The 13,567-nt window shown below is 37.4% G+C and overlaps 1 pseudogene; it reads left to right on the forward strand.

Annotated features, from left to right (window-relative positions):
• Nucleotides 1-237: 237 nt before the first annotated feature.
• On the forward strand, nt 238-10,749 carry LOC107536985 (homeodomain-interacting protein kinase 3 pseudogene; annotated as a pseudogene).
• The last annotated feature ends 2,818 nt before the right edge of the window (nt 10,750-13,567 follow it).

A 13,567-nucleotide genomic window follows, 5' to 3' on the forward strand; every position in this document is an offset into this window, starting at 1 on the left:
AAAAAAAGGAAACTCCAGAAAGAGAGTTAAATGAAATGGAGGCAAGCAATTTATCAGATACAGAGTTCAAAGTAATGGTTATATGGATTCTCAAGGAACATAGTGAGAATTTTGAGAAACAGTGGAAATACAACAGCATGAAACAAGAAATAGAAACAATAAATAAGAATCAGTTGTAAATGAATGGAAATGTATCTGACATAAAGAATACACTGGAAAGAATCAGAAGTAGATTAAATGAGGCAGAAGATCAGTGACTTGGAAGAAGACAAGGTAAGAAAAAACACAGAATTATAACAGCAAAGAGAAAAAAGAATTAAAAAGCAGGAGGATCGTTTAGGGGAACTTTAGACAACATGAAACTAACAACATACACATCATAGAGATAACAGAAGGAAAAGAAAGTGAACAAAGAATAAAGAACCTATTTAAATAAATAATGACAGAAAACTTCCCTAATCTGGTGAAAGAAAAAGACACACAGGTTCAGGAAGCACAGATAGTCCCAATAAAGATGCACCCAAAGAGACCCACTCCAAGACATATCAAAATCAAAATGACAAACCATAAAACAAAGAAAGAATCCCAAAGGCAGCAAGAGAGAGACAGAAAGTTACAAAGGAGTACCCATTAGATTGTCAGCTGAATACTCAACAGAAACACTTTAGGCCAGAAGGGATTGGCATGAAGTATTCAAAGTAAGGAAAAACAAGAGCCTAAACAAGATACTCTATCCAGCAAACTATCTTTTAAAATTCAAGGAGAAATAAAGAGCTTCCCAGACCAAAAAAAAAAAAAAAAAAGGTGAAAGGAATACATTACCACCAAACCAGCATTGCAGGAAATGTTAAAAAGAGTGCTTTAAGAAGAGGAAGAAATTAAGAAAGAGAGTAACATAGGTAGAAGGGAGGGGGGAGAAATGGCAGTAAATGAGTATCTATCAATAATAACCTTAAATGTAAATGGATTAAATGCTCCAATCAAAAGACAAAGGGTAGCTGAATAGATAAGAAAACATGACCCATACATATGCTGTCTACAAGAGACCCACCTCAGAACAAAAGATTCACACAAACTGAAAGTGAAGAAATGAAAAAAAAAAAAATTATGCAAATGGAAACAAAAAAAAGCAGGCAAAGCAATACTTATATCTTACAAAACAGACTTCAAAGCAAAGGCCATAAAAAAAGACAAAGAAAGCACTACATAATACCAAAGGGATCCATAAAACAAGAGGATATAACACTGTAAACATATATGCACCCAGTACGGGAGCACCTAAATATAGAAAAAAGTTCTTGGAGGACTTTAGGGGAGAGATCAACAACAATACAGTCATAGTAGAGAACTTTATCACCCAATTACACCGCTGGATAGATCTTCCAGACAAAAAAATTAACAAGGAAACAGAGACCTTAAATGACATCCTATATCACATAGATTTAATTCACATTTACAGAACATTCCACCCCAAAGCTGCAGAATATAGTCTTCTCAAGTGCACATGGGACATTCTCAAAGATAGACCACATTTTAGGACACAAAACAAGTCTCAAGAAGTTCAAGGGGATTGAAATCATATTAATCATCTTTTCAGATTACAATGCCATGAAACTAGAAATAAAGTACAATAAAAAATTCAAAAACATTCAAACACATGGAGGTTAAATGCCATGTCATTAAACAATGAATGGGTTACCAATGAAATCCAGGAAGAAATCAAAAACATCTGGGAGGAAAAAATGAACACACAATAACCCAAAATTTATGGGACACAGCAAAAGCAGTTCTTAGAGGGTAGTTCATAGCATTATAAGCCTATCTCAAGAAACAAGAAAAAGCTCTAATAAACTATCTAACACTACAACTAAAAGAATAAAAAAGAGAAAAACAAGAAAAGCCCAGAGTAAGTAGCAGGAAGGAAATAATAGAGATTAGAGTGGAAATAAATGACATAGAGACTAAAAAAATAATACAAAAGATCAATGAAACAAAGAGCTAGTTCTTTGAAAAGATAAACAAGATTGATGAACCCTTAATCAGACTCATCAAGAAACAGAGAGGACCCAAATAGATAGAATCAGAAATGAAAGAGATGAAGTAACAACCCACAGCACAGAAATACAAGGGATTGTAAGAAAATACTATGAACAACTAAATGCCAACAAGCTGGACAATGTGGACAAAATGGACAAATTCCTAGAAAAATACAATCTTTCAAAACTCCATGAGGAAGAATCAAGAAACCTGAATGGGCCAATAACAACTGGTGAAATTGAAGCAGAAATTTAAAAAAACTCGCAGCAAATAAAAGCACTGGTCCAAACAGCTTCACAAGGGAGTTTTACCAAACATTCAAAGAGCTACCACCTATCTGCCTCAAACCAATCCCAAAATATCCAAGAGGAAGGAACACTTCCAATCTATTTTTATGAGGCCAGCATTAGCCTAATTCCAAAAGCAGATAAAGACACTACAAAGAAAGACAATTACAGGCCAATATCCCTGATGAACATAGATGCTAAAATCCTCAACAAAATAATAGCCAATTGGATCCAGCAATATGTTAAAAAGATCAAACACCATGACTAGTGGGATTTATTCCCGGGATGCAAGACTAGTACAATATTCTCAGATCAATAATTGTGATACATCACACAAACAAATTGAAAGACAAAAATCACATGATCATATCAATAGATGCAGAAAAAGCATTTGACCAAATCCAACATCCATTTTTTATAAAAAGGCTCAGCAAAGTGGGAATAGAGGGATCATACATCAACATAATAAAGGCCATATATGACAAACCTATAGCCAACATCAAATTAATGGGCAAAAACTAAAATCATTTACTTTAAAAACAGGAATAAGACAGGGATGTCTGCTTTCACCACTCCTTTTCAACATAGTACTGGAAGTCTTAGCCACAGCAATCAGACAAGAAGAAAAAATAAAAGGCATCCAAACTGAAAAGGAGGAAATTAAACTGTCATTATTTGCAGATGACATGATATTGTTCATAGAAAACTCAAATGACCCCACCCAAAAACTACTAGATTTAATAAATGAATTTGGCAATGTAGTAGGATACAAAGTCAACACCTAGAAATTGATGGCATTTTTAATACACCAATAATGAACTCTCAGAAAGAAACTAAAAGAACAAGTCCCACTTACCATTGCAACAAAAAAATTAAGATATTTAGAAATAAGTTTAACCATGGGAGTAACAAAATTGTATTCAGAAAACTACAAAATGATGAAAAAAGAGATAGGAAAAGATAGAAACGAGTGGAAGAATATACCATGTTCATGGATTGGCAGAATTAACATCACTAAAATGTCCATACCGCCCAAAGTAATCTATAGATTCAATGCAATCTCTATTAAAATAGCATCTGCATATTTCACAGATCTAGAACAAACACTCCAAAAATGTATATGGAACCAAAAAAGACCCAAAATAGACACAACAATCTTGAAAAAGAACTGAGTTGGACGGATCACAATACTGAATATCAAACTATAGTACAAAGCCATTGTAATCAAAACAACCTGGTACTGGCACAAGAACAGACATATAGCTCAATGGAACTTAACAGAGAACCCAGAAATTGATCCAAGACATTATGCTCAATTAATATTTGACAAAGGAGGCAAGAGCATATAATGGAGTAAAGACAGTCTCTTCAATAACTGGTGTTGGCAAAATTTGTCAGGTACATGCAAAAATATGAAACTAGACCACTAACTTACACCATACACAAGAGGAAACTCAAAATGGATAAAAGACTTAAATGTAAGACATGAAACCATAAAAGCCCTAGAAGAAAATGTAGGCAGCACAATCTCAGACATCTCACATAGCACAATTTTCACATATACATCACCTAGGGCAAGAGAAACAAAGGAAAAAATAAACAAATGGGACTACACCAAACTAAAAAGCTTTTGCACGGCAAAGGATACCAGCATAAAAAGGAAAAGGGAACCCACTGTGTGGGAGAATATATTTGCCAATGATACATCCAATAAGGGGTTAATTTCAAAAATATATAAAGTACTCATATAACTCAACAAACAATCCAATTTAAAAATGGTCAGAGAACCTAACAGACTCTTCTCCAAAGAGGAAATACCAATGGCCAAGAGATATATGAAAAAATGCTCAATGTCACTAATTATCAGAGATATACTAATTAAAACAAAAATGAGGTACCACCATATACCTGCCATGTCGGTATCATCAATAAATCAACAAAAAAACAACAATTGCTGGTGAGGATGTGGGGGAAAAGGAACTCTAGTACACTGTTGGTGGGAATGTGGACTGGTGCAGCCACAATGGGAAACAGTGTGGAGTTTCCTCAAAAAATTAAAAATGAAACTGCCATTTGACCCATTGATCCCACTTCTAGGAATATATCCTAAGAAACCTGAAACACCAATCAGAAAGGCTATATGCACCCCTATATTCATAGCAGCATTTTTTACAATAGTCAAGATCTGGGACCAGCCCAAGTGCCCATAAGTAGATGAATGGATTAAAAAAAACATGTTTCATTTACACAATGGAGTACTATGCAGCTGTAAAACAAAAGGATCTCTTATCCTTTGAGACAGCAGGGAGGGACCTAGAGAGTATTATGCTAAGTGAAATAAGCCAGTCAGAGAAAGATAAGTATCACATGATCTCACTTATATGTGGGATCTAATGAAAAAATAAACTGATGAACAAAATAAACCCAGAGCCATTGAAGTATGGAACAGACTGATGTATTTCAGAGGGAAGGCAGGAGGGGGTGTGGGAAGAGATTAACCAAAGAACTTATATGCATATATGCATAACACAGACAATAGTGCCATGATGGCCTAGGGAGGGGGCAGGAGATGGAGGGGGTTAAAGGGGGGGAAGGGGATATCTATAATACTTTCAACAATAAAATACATTTTAAATAATAAAATAAAATAAATCACACAATGAAGTTCTGTAAAATATAATTTTTTATCATTGCGATTAAATTGATTAACATAATGCATGCAACGTTATAAGGAACCAATGCATGCCCGGCCAGCCATGGCTCAGTGGTTGAGCATTGACCTGGGATCCAGGCTATCGGGGTTCAATTCCTGGTCAGGGCACATGCCCAGGTTGTGGGCTCGATCCTCAGTCAGAGGCATGCAGGGGGCAGTCGATTAATGACTCTCTCATCATTGATGTTTCTCCCTCTCTCTTTCTCGCTCTCCTTTCCTCTCTCTGAAATCAATAAAGATATATAAAATTAAAATTAAAATTAAAAAAAAATTTAAAAACAAATGGTAATAAAGTGTTTGTTGGACTTCACCATGCAATCATTTAAACTCCAAGAGATGTTATAAAATGTGCCTAAATATCTACCCCATCTGGAAATAAATATTTTGTTATAAATCATACCATTTGTATATGTGCTCTAAACATTTGAGCTACATTTCTTTTGGACACTTGAAACTAAAGGAGAGACCCCACTGAAACCAGACAAAAGGGTCCAGCTGCGTGCTGCTACCAGCATCAAATAAGTAGAGACAGGATTAAATATTTGTGGTACAGTTATTAATCAGATAACTGGAAATCTGAGAGAATAGCAGGTGTAACACCCCAAAAATACCACTCTGACATTTCATTTCAAGTGAGCCCTTATATATCGTTAGAGGGTGGGGGGAAAAATCTAAAGTTAGTGAGCTCTCAGGGTCTGCCTTCTACCATTTTTCCTGCAAAGATTAGCCATGGAAAAGATAAGCCCATAATGCTGTCTCCCTTCAGATAGGTACTGTCTTTGATCTGTGCTTAAAATGTATTTTCCTTTGGGTTACAGGTTCATCAGAGCTCTGGGGATACCTTACCTCCAGAGCCTGTTCTCCTTCTTGTAACGCGCCCTTCAGCTTCCCAGGGTCTGTAAGAAAATCTCTTCTTTATAGTTAGTAGCTATTAAACAACTGTGATTCTATTTCTAGTATATGCCCCTCCCTTATCACCACCAGTAGAGGGCTGAAATCAGTGTAGTACCATGTTGGTTACATGCTGGGTATGAGGTTGTATAACAGTGTTTAGAGGAAAAAAACAAATGGATGTGGACAATAGCCCCCTGACTGGTGGCTGGGTCTCTTGGTGACAAGAATCTCCTATTTCATTTATTCATTTTAATTTTTATTTGTAAAATAGGTATAATTAGGCCTAATAAACAAAAAGCATGACTCTAGTTTTGGCGAATACCTAAATGACTGATTCATTGGTGCCTTCGCAAGGACTTAGGTTGCTTTTTTTCTGGAAGGGTGTCTAATAGATGACAAACTGGAAGAAGACTGTAATGTCAGGCAAAAAAGAAGGGGGAAGAAAAGAAGGAGAAATAGAACAGGAGAAAAGAAAGGGGGGAGCAAGGAGAAAGAACAGAAAATGGGGAAAGAGGAGAAGATAAGATGGAAAACCACTAAGAAGGAAGAAAACCTGTTGAGTATAAATTATGTACTAGATACTTTTACTACACAAACTCTTCCTAAAGTCTCAATAGGGAATGTATTTTTATCTTCACTTTACAGAAGTGGCACCAGAGCTGAAAGTCTAATAATTTTCACTGGGTACAAAATATTTTTTTCACAGTGATATACTTTTCATCTCTGTCTCAGTGAAGTATGCTTCAGATGGATTCTTGATCTCTTCCCTTTTCCCACAAGCACTTTGTACAGTGATTACACTGCTGTACCTGGTGGATTACATTTCTTCCCCCCCCCCCCCTTTTTTTTTTAAATATATCTTTATTGATTTCAGAGAGAGGAAAGGAGGGGGAGATAGAGAGGCAGAAACATCAATGATGAAAGAGTCATTGATCAAGCCCGAAACCGGGCATGTGCCCTGACCGGGAATCGAACCCTGATCACCTGGATCCCAGGTCGACGCTCAACCACTGAGCCACGCCCAGCCAGGCCATTTCTTCCCCCTAAGGCTATGAGCTTTCAGAGGCTAGGAAGGGTCTTATTCATCTCCATGCTCAGTGTCCATGCTCAATGCCAGGAAGAGAGTAAATAAGTAGCAAATATCTTGGGTGAGAATGAAAGTCTAAAGTATTTTATAACTTATGTTGAAAAAGTTAACAGCACTCCAAAGAAGACATAATTTACTATTATAAGAGGCCTACCAATTTAAACCAAAGCAGTAGTTTTGACCATTTTAACGTAAAAAAAAATTGTTAGAAAACAATTTTCCAAAAAATTTTAAATAGTATTTTTCTTTTATTTTTTTTCTAAAAGATACTTCTACAAACTTAAGTAAACCTACTCATCTTTTGCACTAAATTGTTACTAATTTGTGCAGCCAATTCAACTGAAATTGCTGGAGGAGATCCAAGATGGCAGCAGATTGAGTGGAAGCTACACTGACACTCTCCCAGGACCAAACTTGGAATTACAAGTAAAATATAGAAAAAAACATCTTGAATAATCAACTACAACTGAAGATGAGCTGGAGAGCACACTCATAACCAAGGACCTAAAGCAGAGACTGCATAGAGACTGGTAGGAAGTATGGAGGCGCGAGAAGTCTGGCTGGGCTCCCACAGGCAGTAGCTGAAGGTCTGGAGGGATGTATCAGCTGTGGGGGGTTCCCACTGAGAACTCTGGAGTCTAAACCCCAAGTGAGGCTACCTAGCCCAGAGCACCAGAACTGAGAAAGGTGCCCACATAACACCTTGCTATGAAAAGCAGCAAGGTTTTTGTCTGCCAGGGAGAGATGGCTGGAAATGCAGGCACCCTCTTAAAGGACCAACACACAAAATTTCATGTGCAGCCACTCATTCGGGCTCTGGTAGAAGGAGGGCAGAGTGGACTAGAGCTGTGTGAGGAGAATCAGGGGACTGACTGGGGGAATAGGTCTCAGAGGACACCCATCTGGACCTGGGTGCTGAGTCATTCCCCTATAAGGCAGAGGACATCTTTCTCAGGAAGACATTTACCTTCCAAGCAGCTTTTGCCTGAAGGGGAAGCAATTGCCCCACCCTGCTGGAAAACCTCTGGTCCCACCCCATGGAGTTTCTACAGCCTGAGACTCATTAAGATACTTAGTAACAGCCTCTGGGTGCTTTGAGTCTTTGCCTGATTTGCTTCTGGACCCAGAGCTTAGAAAAGCAGACCTTGGTGTGCATCTTGGTCCTGTCCAAACACACCCAGCCCCAGAAGAGGAAACCAGAAGCTGTAGGGTGTGGAAAACTTCAAATAGGGTACTCAAGGCCAGTCACAAACAGCATCTGACATTGGCCTGCACCAGAGACCATCGAAAAGACTAGGAGTCCTAGTAGATCTATCTAATACATACAAACAAATACAAACAGGCAGCCAAAATGGGGAGACAAAAAATAAGCCCCAAATGAAAGAACAAAAGAATTCACCAGAAGAAGAGCTAAATAAAATGGAAATAAGCAATCTATCAAATATAGGGTTGAGAATACTGATCATAAAGACGCTCAACAGCATGAAAAAAGAAGTGGAAACTATGAAGGAAATTAAGAATGATATAGTAGAAATAAATAAATAAATATTGGAAAGAATGAACAAAAGGTTAGGGTACGCTGAGGATCAGATCAGCAAATTAGAACGCAGCATAGAAAAAAATCACTCAATCAGGGATCCAAAAAGAAAAAACAATTAAAAAACAGGACAGTTTAAGAGAGCTGTGGGACAACATGAAACAACAATATTTGCGAACCTGTTTGAAGAAATAATGGCAGAAAACGTTCCTAACCTGTTCAAGGAAAATGTCACACAAGTTCAGGAGGCACAGAGAGTCCCAAGCAAGAAGAACCCAAAGAGGCCCATGCCCAAACACATCCTAATTAAAATGACAAAAATCCAAGACAAAGAGAGAATCTTAAAGGCAGCAAGAGAAAAGCAATCTGTCACCTACCAAGGGGCTCCCATAAGGCTGTCAGCTGATTTCTCATCAGAAACTCTACAGGCCAGAAGGGAATGGCATGAAGTATTAAAGGTAATGCAAAACAAGGATCTGAAACCAAGACTACTCTATCCAGCAAGGCTATCATTCAAAATAAATGGTGAAATAAAGAGATTTCCAGACAAAGAAAGGCTAAAGGAATTTACCAAACCAGCATTGCAAGAGATGTTAAAGGGACTGCTGTAATAAGATGTTGAAATAGAGAGAATTAGAAACATAGACATAAAGAAATAAAATGATCATAGTCTGGTAGAACACAGCAGATGCTGATATCTGCCTCACAACAGGTAACACCCTTGGCTCCTGATACCACTACATTAACTTCTGAGAGTTTGGCTGGTTCACAAAGGGTTGGAGATTGGGGGAAATTGATTTCACACAGCAATCATTATAGCTCAGTGATGCCACAACCTATTCTAAACTTCATCGGTTCCTCAGCCAATTAGTGTGGACATTGCACATGTTGTTTAGCCTCAGCCTGCCACTTCCAAGAATAATAAACTGTGCCAGAACAGAAGTTATGCATTACAGAATACCAATATCCACGTTCTGCATTTATTTCTCCAAAGATAATAAATGGGAAAGATGTAGAGGAAGTAAGTTGTATAGACACACGGGACAATCATAACTCAAGAGAGGCAAGAAATTGTTGTGAAACATCTGTCAGGCAGGACTCTGATTCATCAGTTTCAGACAAACAGCTGGCAAACCATCATCATCCCAGGCTCCCCAAGTACTGCAGTGACACTGATGAGGAAGAGAAGACACAGAGACATTATCTCAGAGAATGTAAAGGTAGTCTAGATTGTGAGGCTTGCCAGAGCACTTTGAATATCTGTCAGATGTGTTCAGTAAGTAGTCCTGATAGTACTCTGAACACCAGCTCCTCAGGGTAGTCCAGCCCACTCCCTTGCAAAAGACCTAACACTATGTCAGATGAAGAGCAGGAAAGTGGTTATAATACTCTGGATGGCTCTCTAACATCAGACTCTTTGGGACATGACAGTCCATTTGCAGAGAGCAGTTTTATAGAGGACACTCATTAGAACATTGAACTTGTTCCCTCTGCCAACACAGAAACCAAACCAGCTGTTGGTGCTGTTGTGGTACCACCAGTGGGACTAGAGAATGGGTTAAATTCCAATGAGCATATGGCAAACACAGATTCTGTATGCCATCCATTAAAAAAGGACGAGCTGCTCCCGGGAGATTGAACCAGCCTTCTACAGGGGTAGCTGTCAGCAAAAATTGACATCAGCATTCCAGGAGCAGCATTTGAATTTCAGTCAGGTTCAGCACTTCGAATCTGGGCATCAAGAGTGGAATGGTAACTTTGGACATCGAATACAGCAAGCTTATATCCTTATTAGTGTTACCAGTAATCCATTCACTCTTTCTCATGGAAGCTCCAATCACACAGCCATGCATGCCCACCTAGCTGGAAGTGTGCACCTTGTAGGACAGCTTGCTCTGCTTCTGTACCCATCATCATCTACCCTCAGTGGTGCTGTCCCAGTGGCCCACCTCCTAACCTCTCCATGTACCTTAAGACCTATGTTACAGCATCCAACTTACAATATATATCTCACCCTAGTGGCATACTTCACCAGGTCCCAGTGGGCATAAATCCCCACCTGTTACCCTCTCCAACCATTCATCAGACTCAGTACAAACCAATCTTCCCACCACATTCTTACATTACAGCATCACCTGTGTATACTGGATTTCCACTGAGTCCAACAAAACTCAACCAGTATCCATATATGTGAAAACTCAAAAGGAGCATATTGAGGAATCTCAATGATAGGAACATTTGATTAAAAATAAAAACATGATATTTAATAAATATTAGCCATTCACAAGAAAATTATTTTTGAATCATGTAGACTTGGATGCAATTTAAACAACTTTGAGCTTTAAAAAACACCTCACTTTTAATGTGTTTTGCACATTTGGTATAACTTGTCTTTGATCATGTTATCTTCTTATGTAGTAACTCTAGACAGGTGACTTATGGGAGCAGAAGTCCAGTTTTGCTCCTATTTTTTATAAAATTGCCTTCTAACTAGCGCAACACATGTCCACATTTGGGAAGCCATTCTGTATACAGACTTAGAGCAACAAGTGCACATATGTCAAAATTACAGCATACAAGTGAATTGTATAATCTGTGTATATGTTGGGTCACTTACCTAAGAAACTGAGCTATTGTTCTTTACATTTGCGTGTATCTTTGTTTGGGCAAAATGTTACCTAGACTTTGCTCTTAACTGTTGTTCTAATAATCTCAGCTGCATTGTAAACCGTTCCCACACACAGTGCCTTAAATATTTGACGTTGTTAATGTAATTACCTATATATAAATGTTGAGGACTGCAGCACTTAAAAATCAGATGTACTCTTTAGTTTTCTTTTGATAGAGTAATGTTCATTTTTGGTTTAGTGTGATATGATTTCAGGTTGTAGCTGGTTTTTTTTTCCTTCCTAAGAGGGCAGCATGTTTGCAATAGCTGAATTCTGCTAATTTTTCAGAATGATCTAGCTTAAAGAAAAGCAAGCAGTTAGTAGTGCTTAAGAAAAATTGATTCAGTATCTAATGGATAGTTAATATCTGTCACAACACAGCATTTTATATACTGTTAAGTAAAACTGCAATACAATCCAAATTTATTTTTGGAGTGTTTGCTGTATAATTGGATTTATAAAATATTTAGAGGTGCAGTGGGCATGACTTTGATTAGATAATGAAAGAAAATGCAAATTGCTCATTGATTCATGATGTGGTTTCATCTTAGCTTAGGCAAACCATGCAGTACTTAATAAGAAGTAGCAGAATATTTACTATCGAAGCTTGAAAAGATGTGAGTTCTTTGTGTGCAATTTTTCATTTATGCATGAGAGACGGTTGTGTATTTTTTAAGTATTTATACATTGTAGTACTTGTTTTGCTTGTTGGTGGTGTTTGCTTACTTAATACATTCCATCAACCCTGCCAGGCATAGCTTAGCAGTTGAGCATCGACTTAGGATCCAGGAGATCAAGGTTTGATTCCTGGTCAGGGCACATGCCAGGGTTGCAGGCTCTGTCCCCAGTCGGGGGTGTGCAGGAGGCAGCCAATCAATGACAACTCTCATCATTGATGTTTCTATGCTTCTCTCTCAATCTCCCTTACTCTCTCTGAAATCAATAAAGATATATTTAAAATAATATTAATAATAATAAATACATTCTGTCATGGACAGAAATTACATGCTTTTCTACCTAGGAAGTGTGTCTTGGGTTCTTCCTTTACTATTCTCTTTCATTTTTTTGGTGATGGTGATGATGTTTAAATGAAGTTGTTTTACAGCACCAATGACTTAATCATCCATTTCCTATATAAAAAGTAACTACTTTTTTGTATAGACCTCAGGTATATTGTAGTACAGAGGTGGAATTTAAGGAAAGGTTTTAAACAGGCTCTGTTTTAGCTTATGGGCAAGTAATAAATTGTATCATTTATCTTGAATGTATCATAGGTAAGCTGCTATATAACGATTGCCACTTCAGAGAGCTGTGAAATTGGGTGATTAATTAGTTGTTCCTTAGCCTTCTAATTTCTTTGTAAGTCTAATTACATGAAACAGAAGTTGGGGTTTTGATTTTTTACTTTTGATTTTCTACTTTGTTTTCTACTTGGAGTATCATTGTAACTACAGTATTGTAGGTGATGGAAAATAATTGCATATGTTATTTTGGGTGTCAATTGTATCAGTATTTTATCTCTATTAATGTTTGTGCTCATCATTGCATATAAAAAACTTGGATATATCAGTGTAACTTATTTTCATACTGGCATTGTAGACACTTGAGACAGCGGTATTTTGCAGGCTTGACTTATCTTTTTTTCCTTAAAAATCTGGAATATAATCTTACAGCATTTACTGGAATAAACAGTACAAAGCAACAAAAAAAAAAAAAGAAGAAGAAAGAAAGAAAATGACAATAGATAAGTGTATCAATAATAACCTTAAATGTAAATGGATTAAATGTCCCAATCAAAAGACATAGGGTAGCTGAATAGATAAGAAAATAAGACCAAAATATATGCTGTATACAAGAGACCCAACTCAGAACAAAAGGCTCACACAGGCTGAAGAAAAAAAACACACAAAAACTTTTGAAGGACTTTAAAGGAGAGATTGACAGCAATACAGTCACAGTAGGGGATTTTAACACCCCATTGACTTTACTGGATAGAGCTTCCAGACAAAAAAATCAAAAAGCAAATAGTGACTCTAAATGACACACTAGATCAGATGGATTTAACTGACATTTACAGAACATTCCACTCCAAAGCTGTAGAATAGGCACTCTCCTTAAGTGTACATGGGACATTCTCAAAGACAGACCACATGTTAGGACACAAAAGTCTCTACAAGTTCAAGAAGATTGAAATCACATCAAGCATCTTCTCAGATATTTGCACCATGGAATACCATGCAGCTGTAAAAACGAAGGATCCCTTACCCTTTGAGACAGCATGGAGGGACCTGAGGACTATTATGCTAAGTGAAACAAGTCAGTCAGAGAAAGACAAGTGTCACA

This window comes from Miniopterus natalensis, chromosome 2, assembly GCF_054644295.1.
Source record: "Miniopterus natalensis isolate mMinNat1 chromosome 2, mMinNat1.hap1, whole genome shotgun sequence".
NCBI classification, from domain to species: Eukaryota; Metazoa; Chordata; class Mammalia; order Chiroptera; family Miniopteridae; genus Miniopterus; species Miniopterus natalensis.